General features: G+C 44.0%; 1 long non-coding RNA gene across 1 annotated transcript; it reads right to left on the reverse strand.

Moving 5' to 3' along the window:
- Nucleotides 1-1,894: 1,894 nt before the first annotated feature.
- LOC128416909 (uncharacterized) lies at nt 1,895-3,837 on the reverse strand. The gene is made up of 2 exons (XR_008331350.1): nt 3,640-3,837; nt 1,895-2,059 (listed from the first exon to the last, which is right to left on the reverse strand). It is a non-coding gene; the product is annotated as an uncharacterized LOC128416909 (long non-coding RNA).
- Between the last annotated feature and the right edge of the window lie 5,270 nt (nt 3,838-9,107).

The following is a 9,107-nucleotide window of genomic DNA, read 5'->3' on the forward strand; positions in this document are numbered from 1 at the left end:
CCACCCCAGCGTGGGTGGAATGAGGCTTTCCATGCCACGGTGGCACCACAATCACCCCAGGCCTCCGTGGCCAATCACTTTGAGCGGGGTGATCGTGGGGAGGTATATAAGCGGCAGTGCATCATGTGCTGTGCATCTGCTTTGCGCTGCCGAACACCCGCCCACCCGCCCTTTTATTTTAGGTCTCCTCTGGCCTTGCTTTGGACTTTGGTTGGCTGCCTGTCTTGGGAAGGGAGATGGGTAGGAATTTTTCCATTTGGCAGATTGGCATGTGCTGGTCCCGGGGGCTAACTGAGAGGCGAGGTCCGAGTCCAGTCCGAGGTCGAGGGTGCAGTATGGAGGCTGTCCGTCAAATCTGAAGCTGGGTCCAAGGCAAGGAGTCGGGTGAGGTCAGGAGCTCTGGCAGAAAAGCAGGACAGGGTGCAGGCTTGGGACTTGGGGCTGGCTGGCTTGTATCTGCCCCGAGGCATAGGGCGGCCCCGGTCCACAGGTGACTTGCCTCTCCTGGCCTGGAGGTGAGCACTCCTCTTGCGGGAACTTAGTTCCCTCCACCTTTCTGCCCTGAGCCTCTGCAGCTCAGGAGAGGCTGGAGGGTTACCAGACCCAGAGGCAACCTCAGCTTCCTCTGACGGGGCAGAGGGTAGAGCACCTGCAGGCAATGGGTCCTCCATCCCCTCAGGAGCCAGAGCAGACTCAGCTGGTGCCTGCACCTGAGGGTTCAGGACAGGTGAGGACCCTTCAGGCTCATGCCCCAGCCCCGGCCCAGCTGGTTCTGGAGGCGGGGAATCCTGTGCAGGCTGGGATTCCTCAGGTTCAGCCTCTGAATCCGATTCCAAGGCCATCACAGGCATTGGCCACTGGGTTTTCGCCTACCTCTTAGCAATCGTCACAACTTTGTAAGGTTTGGTACTTAGGCATTGTGGGGGAGGGGAGGTCAGCCATTGCCTGCCCCTCCATGTCCAAGGGTATTCCATTAAAGGAATCCAGGGCCTGGATCTTGTCTGAAGTCCGCTTGAGGGGCTAGGGCCATGCCTGGCCTCTGGGAACACCGAGGAGAGCTGCAGGCGGGTTCCCCCAATGTGGCTACCTCTTTTGGTGGTTTACCCTTTCATGACTCCCTGCAAGGTGGGCAGGAGTCAGATATAGTCTATTGCCAATGCCTAAGCCAATATCACTCACATTTGCTGTAATCAATAAAGTTGTGGCCTAAATTTTGCCCATTAACCCTAAACCAAAATTCTGTGTCAGTGTGAATTTATTTCTTATGGAGGGCTGGCTTGGGGCCTTGACACGCAATTCTCTTAGAGCAGGGTAGAGAAAATGTGGCTCTTCGGAAGTTATTAGACTCCTACCATAAACACCAAGATGCAGGTGGCGCTGTGGGTTAAACCACAGTCTAGGACTTGCCGATCAGAAGGTCGGCGGTTCGAATCCCCGCGACTGGGTGAGCTCCCGTTGTTCGGTCCCTGCTCCTGCCAACCTAGCAGTTCGAAAGCACGTCAAAGTGCAAGTAGATAAATAGGTACCACTCTGGCAGGAAGGTAAACGCCGTTTCCATGTGCTGCTCTGGTTCACCAGAAGCGGCTTAGTCATGCTGGCCACATGACCTGGAAGCTGTACGCCAGTTCCCTCGGCCAATAAAGCGAGATGAGCGCTGCAACCCCAGAGTCGGTCACGACTGGACCTAATGGTCAGGGTGTCCCTTTAACTTTACCTTACCATAAACACCAGCTAATGGTAAGGGATTATGGTAGTTCATCATCATTAGGGGGTCACACTTCTGTCTTACAGACCCTACTGGAAGAAAATGTTGTGTCTGTTCTATTTAATATTTTCAAAAATCAGCAGTTAGGAAAACCTTTGGGGTCATATTTTAAGAACAGCTTTTATGGAATTGTATTTTATGAACAGCTTTTATGAACCATTTCCTTGAGTCATCTGAAGCAAAATGTTCTGCGGCCAACCTCTCACCACCCAATGGTGCTGTGATGTCATCATGTCCACTGGATGATCTTTGACCCATATGACTAATCCAGGAAGAGAGAAGAAACAAGCTGACCTGAAAGAGAGAGAAAAAGAAATTGTGCAAAATTAACACAATATTAGTTATAGGCGACAGTGTGCCACCCCAATGAAATTGCTAGTTTCTACCCAGCGTTTAAACTGAAGAATACTTAGCACAGTTTTGATATGCAAATTATATAGATACTTCTACTCTTAAATGGGTCATACTTCACTTGGATCAAGACAAAATACACTCTGATTTCTATAATTGGCATTATCTTCAGTTTTGGACCAAGCTATATGGGTTTACCATTACAGTGGTACCTCGGATTACAGATGCTTCAGGTTACAGACGCTTTAGGTTACAGACTCCGCTAACCCAGAAATAGTACCTCGGGTTAAGAACTTTGCTTCAGGATAAGAATAAAAATCGTGCTGGGTGGCAGCGGGAGGCCCCTTTAGCTAAAGCAGAACCTCAGGTTAAGAGCAGTTTCAGGTTAAGAACGGACCTCCAGAACGAGTTAAGTTCTTAACCCGAGGTACTGCAGTATAGTAAACTGGGTGATATTAATACCCTTAAATAGCTCATGCGAATCTTAATAAGTTGCTAACTCAAAGTTCAGAACTAAGGTTATTTCATATATAATGGAAAATATCAGTGCTTGCGGATAAGACTAATGATTCAGAACCTATGCATCTAATGGAAGACATCCAAACCAGATTACTAACTCCTATATGCCTAGTTTTATGGTTATATGACTGAACCACTTCAGCCTGCACTTGGTGACTCAGATTCAAATATGTCATCTCCCACCTGCAGTCTCAAATGGAGCAAGCCAAATGCTAGTTTAACAGTGAGAACTAATCCATGGGGACAAGGATGAAGTGATCGTGACTTGAAAAAGCAAGGACTTTTAAAAGAATAAATTTGAATATAACTTAACTACACTACACTTTCATACGTCATTAGGCTAATACTCTGCTTAAATATGGTTATCCATCATTTCCTGATTAAAGCTTTTGTGCTCAGTAACATATGCTTATGTGAAGCCAATACGTCCCCCCATTATTTATGCCATTGATTTTTTGAAAAATAGATATATATATATATTCATTTGAGAAATTACTGTGCTTGCTGCAATCCTAATCCCAAATGGTGAGACTCCAATTACATATAATAGTTCAGGATAGCTGCTTGGTTAAACCAACCTGCCTTGTTGATGCCACCCCTAAGTCACACATGAGTTTCCTGGATCATTTTCTTTTACTTTTCTATATGGTCTGTCTTTCCAGGCAGTTATCACAAAGTTCCTTCCACCACCGGTACTTGGCCCCTTTGAAACAGAACATAATACACCCTTTTTGTTTATTCATTTTTAACCATCAAAATTGCGGCTCGGTAGCTTCAATTTGCCCTGTACCTAGGATAAAGACTCTACACATGGCTATGGTAAAAGGACATATTCATGAAAATATAACAAAGACAACATGCACCAAGCCAAACAAAATCTTGTGCCTCCTTCATCCAAGCTATTGTGAAGGGAGGCAAAACCATTTCTCATAGAGGAAGCCCTAGGTGTTTGACCTGACAGGTGCCAGGCCCAGCCCCAGCCGGCCATTATCTAAACTTCTTACCTGCCCACACTAAATGCCAATAAACCAACCAGCCACATTAAGCACTATACATAAACTCCACCGCAAGGCAATCAAAACAGAGGCCTTTGCTTCTGAGCCAACACTCAGAACACTGCTGGCACGAGATCTCATATTGATTGATACCATCTCCCTGCAAATTCCTAACAAGTATCCCAGCATTTAAATGTAGAGCTCAGCTTCATCTCAGAACACAATTGCCATGGGTACCACACTGTTCTGGAACCAATCTGTTGAGCAGATAGGAACATAATAGGTAGAGGTAAAGGATCCCTGGACAGTTAAGTCCAGTCAAATTTGACTATGGGGTGCGGTGCTCATCTCTGCTTTCAGGCCAAGGGATCAAGCGTTTGTCTGCAGACAGCTTTTATGGGTCATGTGGCCAGCATGACGAAACCACTTCTGCTGCGACGGGACACCATGACAAGTGCCAGAGTGCATGGAAACGCCATTTACCTTTCCACCGCAGTGGTACCTATTTATCTACATGCTTTCGAACTGCTAGGTTGGCAGGAGCTGGGACAGAGCAACGGGAGCTCACCCCGTCACACAGATTTGAACTGCCAGCCTTACAATCAAAAGCCCAAGAGTCTCAGTGGTTTAAACCACAGCGCTACCCTATAGAAACATAATAACCACTGGAAGATAGGACCAAACCACTGACATGAATGTGGGTCTCACTTCCCCCAGTGCAGGCTGCCTACCATCTAAGGAAATTTCAGTGACTGCTCTGTACCACAGACTATGTTGGAATGGTTTGGATAAGCAGTACTATCTCATAGGGCCTGGAGTTGAGTCTCCATGATAAAATGATTTGGAAGAGCCTTGTTCTACATTATGTTTTTTATTGTGATTAGACCACAGGGAGGATGGTGTAGAGCCTTTTCCATTATAGTAGCCAGTGTCATCCTGGTGTCTGATAAGCACTTCTTCATACATTCGACAGGTGCTACACAGCAGCACTTTCCACAAAGAAAATTCATAACATGTTAAGCAGACCCACAAAGTGTGTGATGATTCTGAGCTGGCAGTCCTACCGCTCAAGCAGAACACCCATTCAGCTCCTGGTTGCAACAGGAGTTGGCTAAGTCTTCATGAGATGGATGTGAATAAAGCCGTGTTTATGATGTCTTGGCTATGTTCTGCTTCCTTGGCAGCAGCGGCAGTAGCTAGGAAGTTTCAAAAGAAGAAACTGAATAGATTTTTTAAAGGCTGTTTGATTAGCTTTGATTGACTTTCATTGTGCATTCTCTCTATTCTTCTCCTGATCAACTGACTATTAAATCTAAAGAGACAAGCAGCAAAAACATATCAGATCCTAGATCCATTATATTTGTTGAGGTCATTAGAGAGATGAGCATATTAAGCAGACCAATAACTCTTAGGTCCATCCATTTCCGTTCAGCTATTTTAATTTGCCAGTGTATCTTGGCATGGGAGGCTGTGGGTTTTGGATTCCTGCATTGATTCCCATTTAGATGTAAGATAATATCTAAAGTCACTATGGAGAGTCAATGCATTCTACAGTGCAGGGATGGGTAACGTCCAACGTATGAGCTGAATTAAGTCCACCAGGCCACTCCAAATGGCAGCATGTTTACTCATGGGGCCCTGCATTTTGAACATATTATGGCAGGTGTTTTCGCTGGTTGCCAGTGTGTTTTCAGACCCAATGCAAAGTGTTGTCTTTAACCTATAAAACATTATATGATTTGACCCCTGAACGCGGGTGGTGCTGTGGGTTAAACCACAGAGCTTGGACTTGCCGATCAGAAGGTCGGCGGTTCAAATCCCCGCGACGGGGTGAGCTCCCATTGCTCGGTCCCTGCTCCTGCCAACCTAACAGTTCAAAAGCACGTCAAAGTGCAAGTAGATAAATAAGTACCGCTCTGGCGGGAAGGTAAACGGCGTTTCCGTGCGCTGCTCTGGTTTGCCAGAAGCGGCTTAGTCATGCTGGCCACATGACTCAGAAGCCAGTTCCCTCGGCCAATAAAGCGAGATGAGCGCCGCAACCCCAGAGTCAGTCATGACTGCACCTAATGGTCAGGGGTCCCTTTACCTTTACCTTACCTGAATGAAAATCAATTGTTTATGATGATGATGATGATGATGATGATGATACTTAAATTCCACCATTTGTATTTTATGACCCCAGGGCAGGTTACACTATAAATATATTAAACAATCCATAAAATACATAATTCATTGTAAGTATTACTTGACTACCCAGGCCTTAAGATCATCTACAGAGCCCTTCTCACAGTGCCTCCTCTGTCACAAATGTGAAATGTGGCAACAAGAAAAAGGGGTGGCTCCCTGCCTATGCAACACTCTCCCCCAGGGAAATTTACTTGGTGTCTTCTGTACAATCCTTTCAGCGTTATGCAGAGACAGTCCCCACCCCCCATACGTGTGTGTGTGTGTGTGTGTGTGTGTGTGTGTGTGTTAGTAATTTTCAGTTTTCACAGGGGGAAGGATTTTAGGGTTTACAGCTAACGTCTCCCTCTCAATGACAGTTTTATCGTGGTTGCTATTGTTGTTTCTAGTACGGGGAAGCATTCCCCCCTCCCATCTATTGTTTTGTGTAATGGATGGGTGGGTCATTGATGTTTTTATATGAGATGTAATTGTATTTGTGTATTTTAAATCATATTTCTTATTTGTATGTCGCCTAGAGGCTTCTGTGTAGGCGATGCACAAATCGAATAAATCATCATTATCCTGCTAAGAACAACTGTGCTTGCAGTTCTCCAGTTTCATGGAGAACCAGCTCTCAGATAAAGCAGAAGTTGTACAAAAGGCACTTCACACAAGTAGCCCTAGAAGATAGATAGATGATAGATAGATAGATAGATAGATAGATAGATGATAGATAGATAGATAGATAGATAGATAGATAGATAGATAGATAGATAGATAGATGATAGATAGATGATAGATAGATAGATGATAGATAGATAGATAGATAGATAGATAGATAGATAGATAGATAGATAGATGATAGATGATAGATAGATGATAGATAGTAAGTATACAATACTTTATTCACGATATATGAAAAACAAGTGAATTGCACACTCCTTAGAATTATTCCATCTAGAATGTTCTTAAAACTGTCAGATATGCTCACAACATTCATTTGAAATCCCAACTGTGTGATAAAGAAAGGCGGAAGTGGAAACATTTAACCAAGCAGTTCCAAATCTTGTGTGTGTGTGTGTGTGTGTGTGTGCAAAAGCCACAGCCAATACTGCTTGTATATTTTCCTCTGCTTCTCCTCCCTAAATTAGTCACACAGAGGCTCTCACCCAATCAAGGGTCATAATCTGTTCAGCCTATCAGATGACATCGATTTGGTCAAGTGACAGTAAAGGAGGATCCAAAGAAATAGGCAAACCCATTGAAACAAAAAGCCAGTCTTCAGAATTGCCAAAAGTGTTTGCTAAAGAATAGTTTCAGATCCGCTAAATAATATGAATGAATGAATGAGCCCCCAGTCTTTCTAGAAGCCCTTTAAAAATTCCATAATGCTCTACAAGGTTAAATGCTAAGCATGTTAGAGATATATGTTTGTTGGAGGGGTTGGAAAAACGGTTCCTCCACACATCTCTTCCCAAACTCAGGGCAAGCAAAGATCATGCCTCCATGAGTGAAAAGATTGTGGTTCACTGGCTCCATTTGTCATCCTACTTTATCCCAGTCTTAAATTAATCCATTAGGCTTCAGCATATCCCAAGATAGGACAAGTGCTGGATGAGCCACAGCTTGAAGAGCATCTGAGATCGATATCTCAATAGAACAGCATTCCCTTGTGACGCATTTAAAGTGGTTGTCTAGGCAGCTGGGCTGCCCATGTAACAATGTTATATCCGGCATTGCAAAAATATTTATAACATGTTGAGTCATTAAGGGCTGGGCTGCACGAATTAATTTATATGATCTGTCATAGCATTATGTAACTGTTTGACAATGGACCTATGCCTTCCTCCTCGAAATTGCTGAGCATCACTGTCACTGATTATTTGACCAATGGTGCACATGTACTGTACTTAACTGGATGAGAATGGGTATACAGTGGTACCCTGGGTTAAGAACTTAATTCGTTCCGGAGGTCTGTTCTTAACCTGAAACTGTTCTTAACCTGAAGCACCACTTTAGCTAATGGGGCCTCCTGCTGCTGCCGCCACACCGCCAGAGCACGATTTCTGTTCTCATCCTGAAGCAAAGTTCATAATCCGAGGTACTATTTCTGGGTTAGCGGAGTCTGTAACCTGAAGCGTCTGTAACCTGCAGCATCTGTAACCTGAGGTACCATTGTATCTTGTCTTTGGGTTTCAGTATATGAAGAATACAAACTCACTGGTCATCATTTTGGATGGGATTGTTAGGGACGACTTTGGGAGCAAGCTCCTGGAGTAGTAAAGTTAGGGTTTCAATTTCTGAAATATAAACCCGAGCTATTATTGGCAGTGTTATTAGTCTGACAACCTGAAGAAAGAGAATCTGGTCAGCTATTACATTTTTAATTCTAGGTATTTTAAGCAGCCATTGAGGGATTTAAAAAGGGGGGGAAGTTGGCTTTTATGGCAGAACAATTATTTTCAGGAATATGCTTGAATGTCAGCTAATAACACTGCCGGTAAAAACTCAGGTCTAGACAGTGCTCTGTCAAGCACTTGCAGTTTACTCTCCCATCTGCAGAAACCCAAGAGCCAAAGTTAATTCTGTACACGTTGCTTTCCTAAACACTGGGAGATCATCTCGGCACGCCATTTTGCCTGTGGGAACCAGGCAATGGATTCTTGCCACTGAGCAAATTGTCACAACCGCATTATCTCCTGATAACACAAGGCAGCACAGCTTATGTCATTCAGATGGGCACCCGGAATATTCTATGTAAAGGCTTAAATTGAATAATTCCCCTCCAAGGTACAGCATTTCATCATGTTATTACCTTTGCTATTCACTCTTATCACGGAAGCATTTCCCTGCAGTTCTTCTTAAGATGCACCCATTCTAGGATAGCTTGAATCATTGCGCACAAGTGATGCAGTTTCCATTTAGTGTGTTCATTCATCCACCACAATTACTTCTAAGCAGTCCTAAGAATTATTCAGCAAAAAATTGTGTTATTGAAAGTGAGAGAGAGAGACAGAGAAAGATTGGTCTGCCGGGAAGCTGTTAATGGAACACCCTTTCTCAACTACATCATTAGCTCGATTGGGAATGAATACCCATTTTCCAGGCAAAGTTCTCTCTTTTGTTTGAGAAAGGAAAGTGATTTACAACACAATTCTCTGCATGTCTACTCAGAAAGAAGTCAGATTGAATGCACTAGGTCTTGCTTCTGTGTAAATATGTTTAGCATTGCACTGTTAATTATTTAAAGCCACTAAGGCTGTCGGTTCTGCATTTTAACATTCCTACTTAAAGTTGGGAAATTTCACCAA

The sequence above is a fragment of the Podarcis raffonei genome, chromosome 7 (assembly GCF_027172205.1).
Source record: "Podarcis raffonei isolate rPodRaf1 chromosome 7, rPodRaf1.pri, whole genome shotgun sequence".
Taxonomy (NCBI): Eukaryota; Metazoa; Chordata; class Lepidosauria; order Squamata; family Lacertidae; genus Podarcis; species Podarcis raffonei.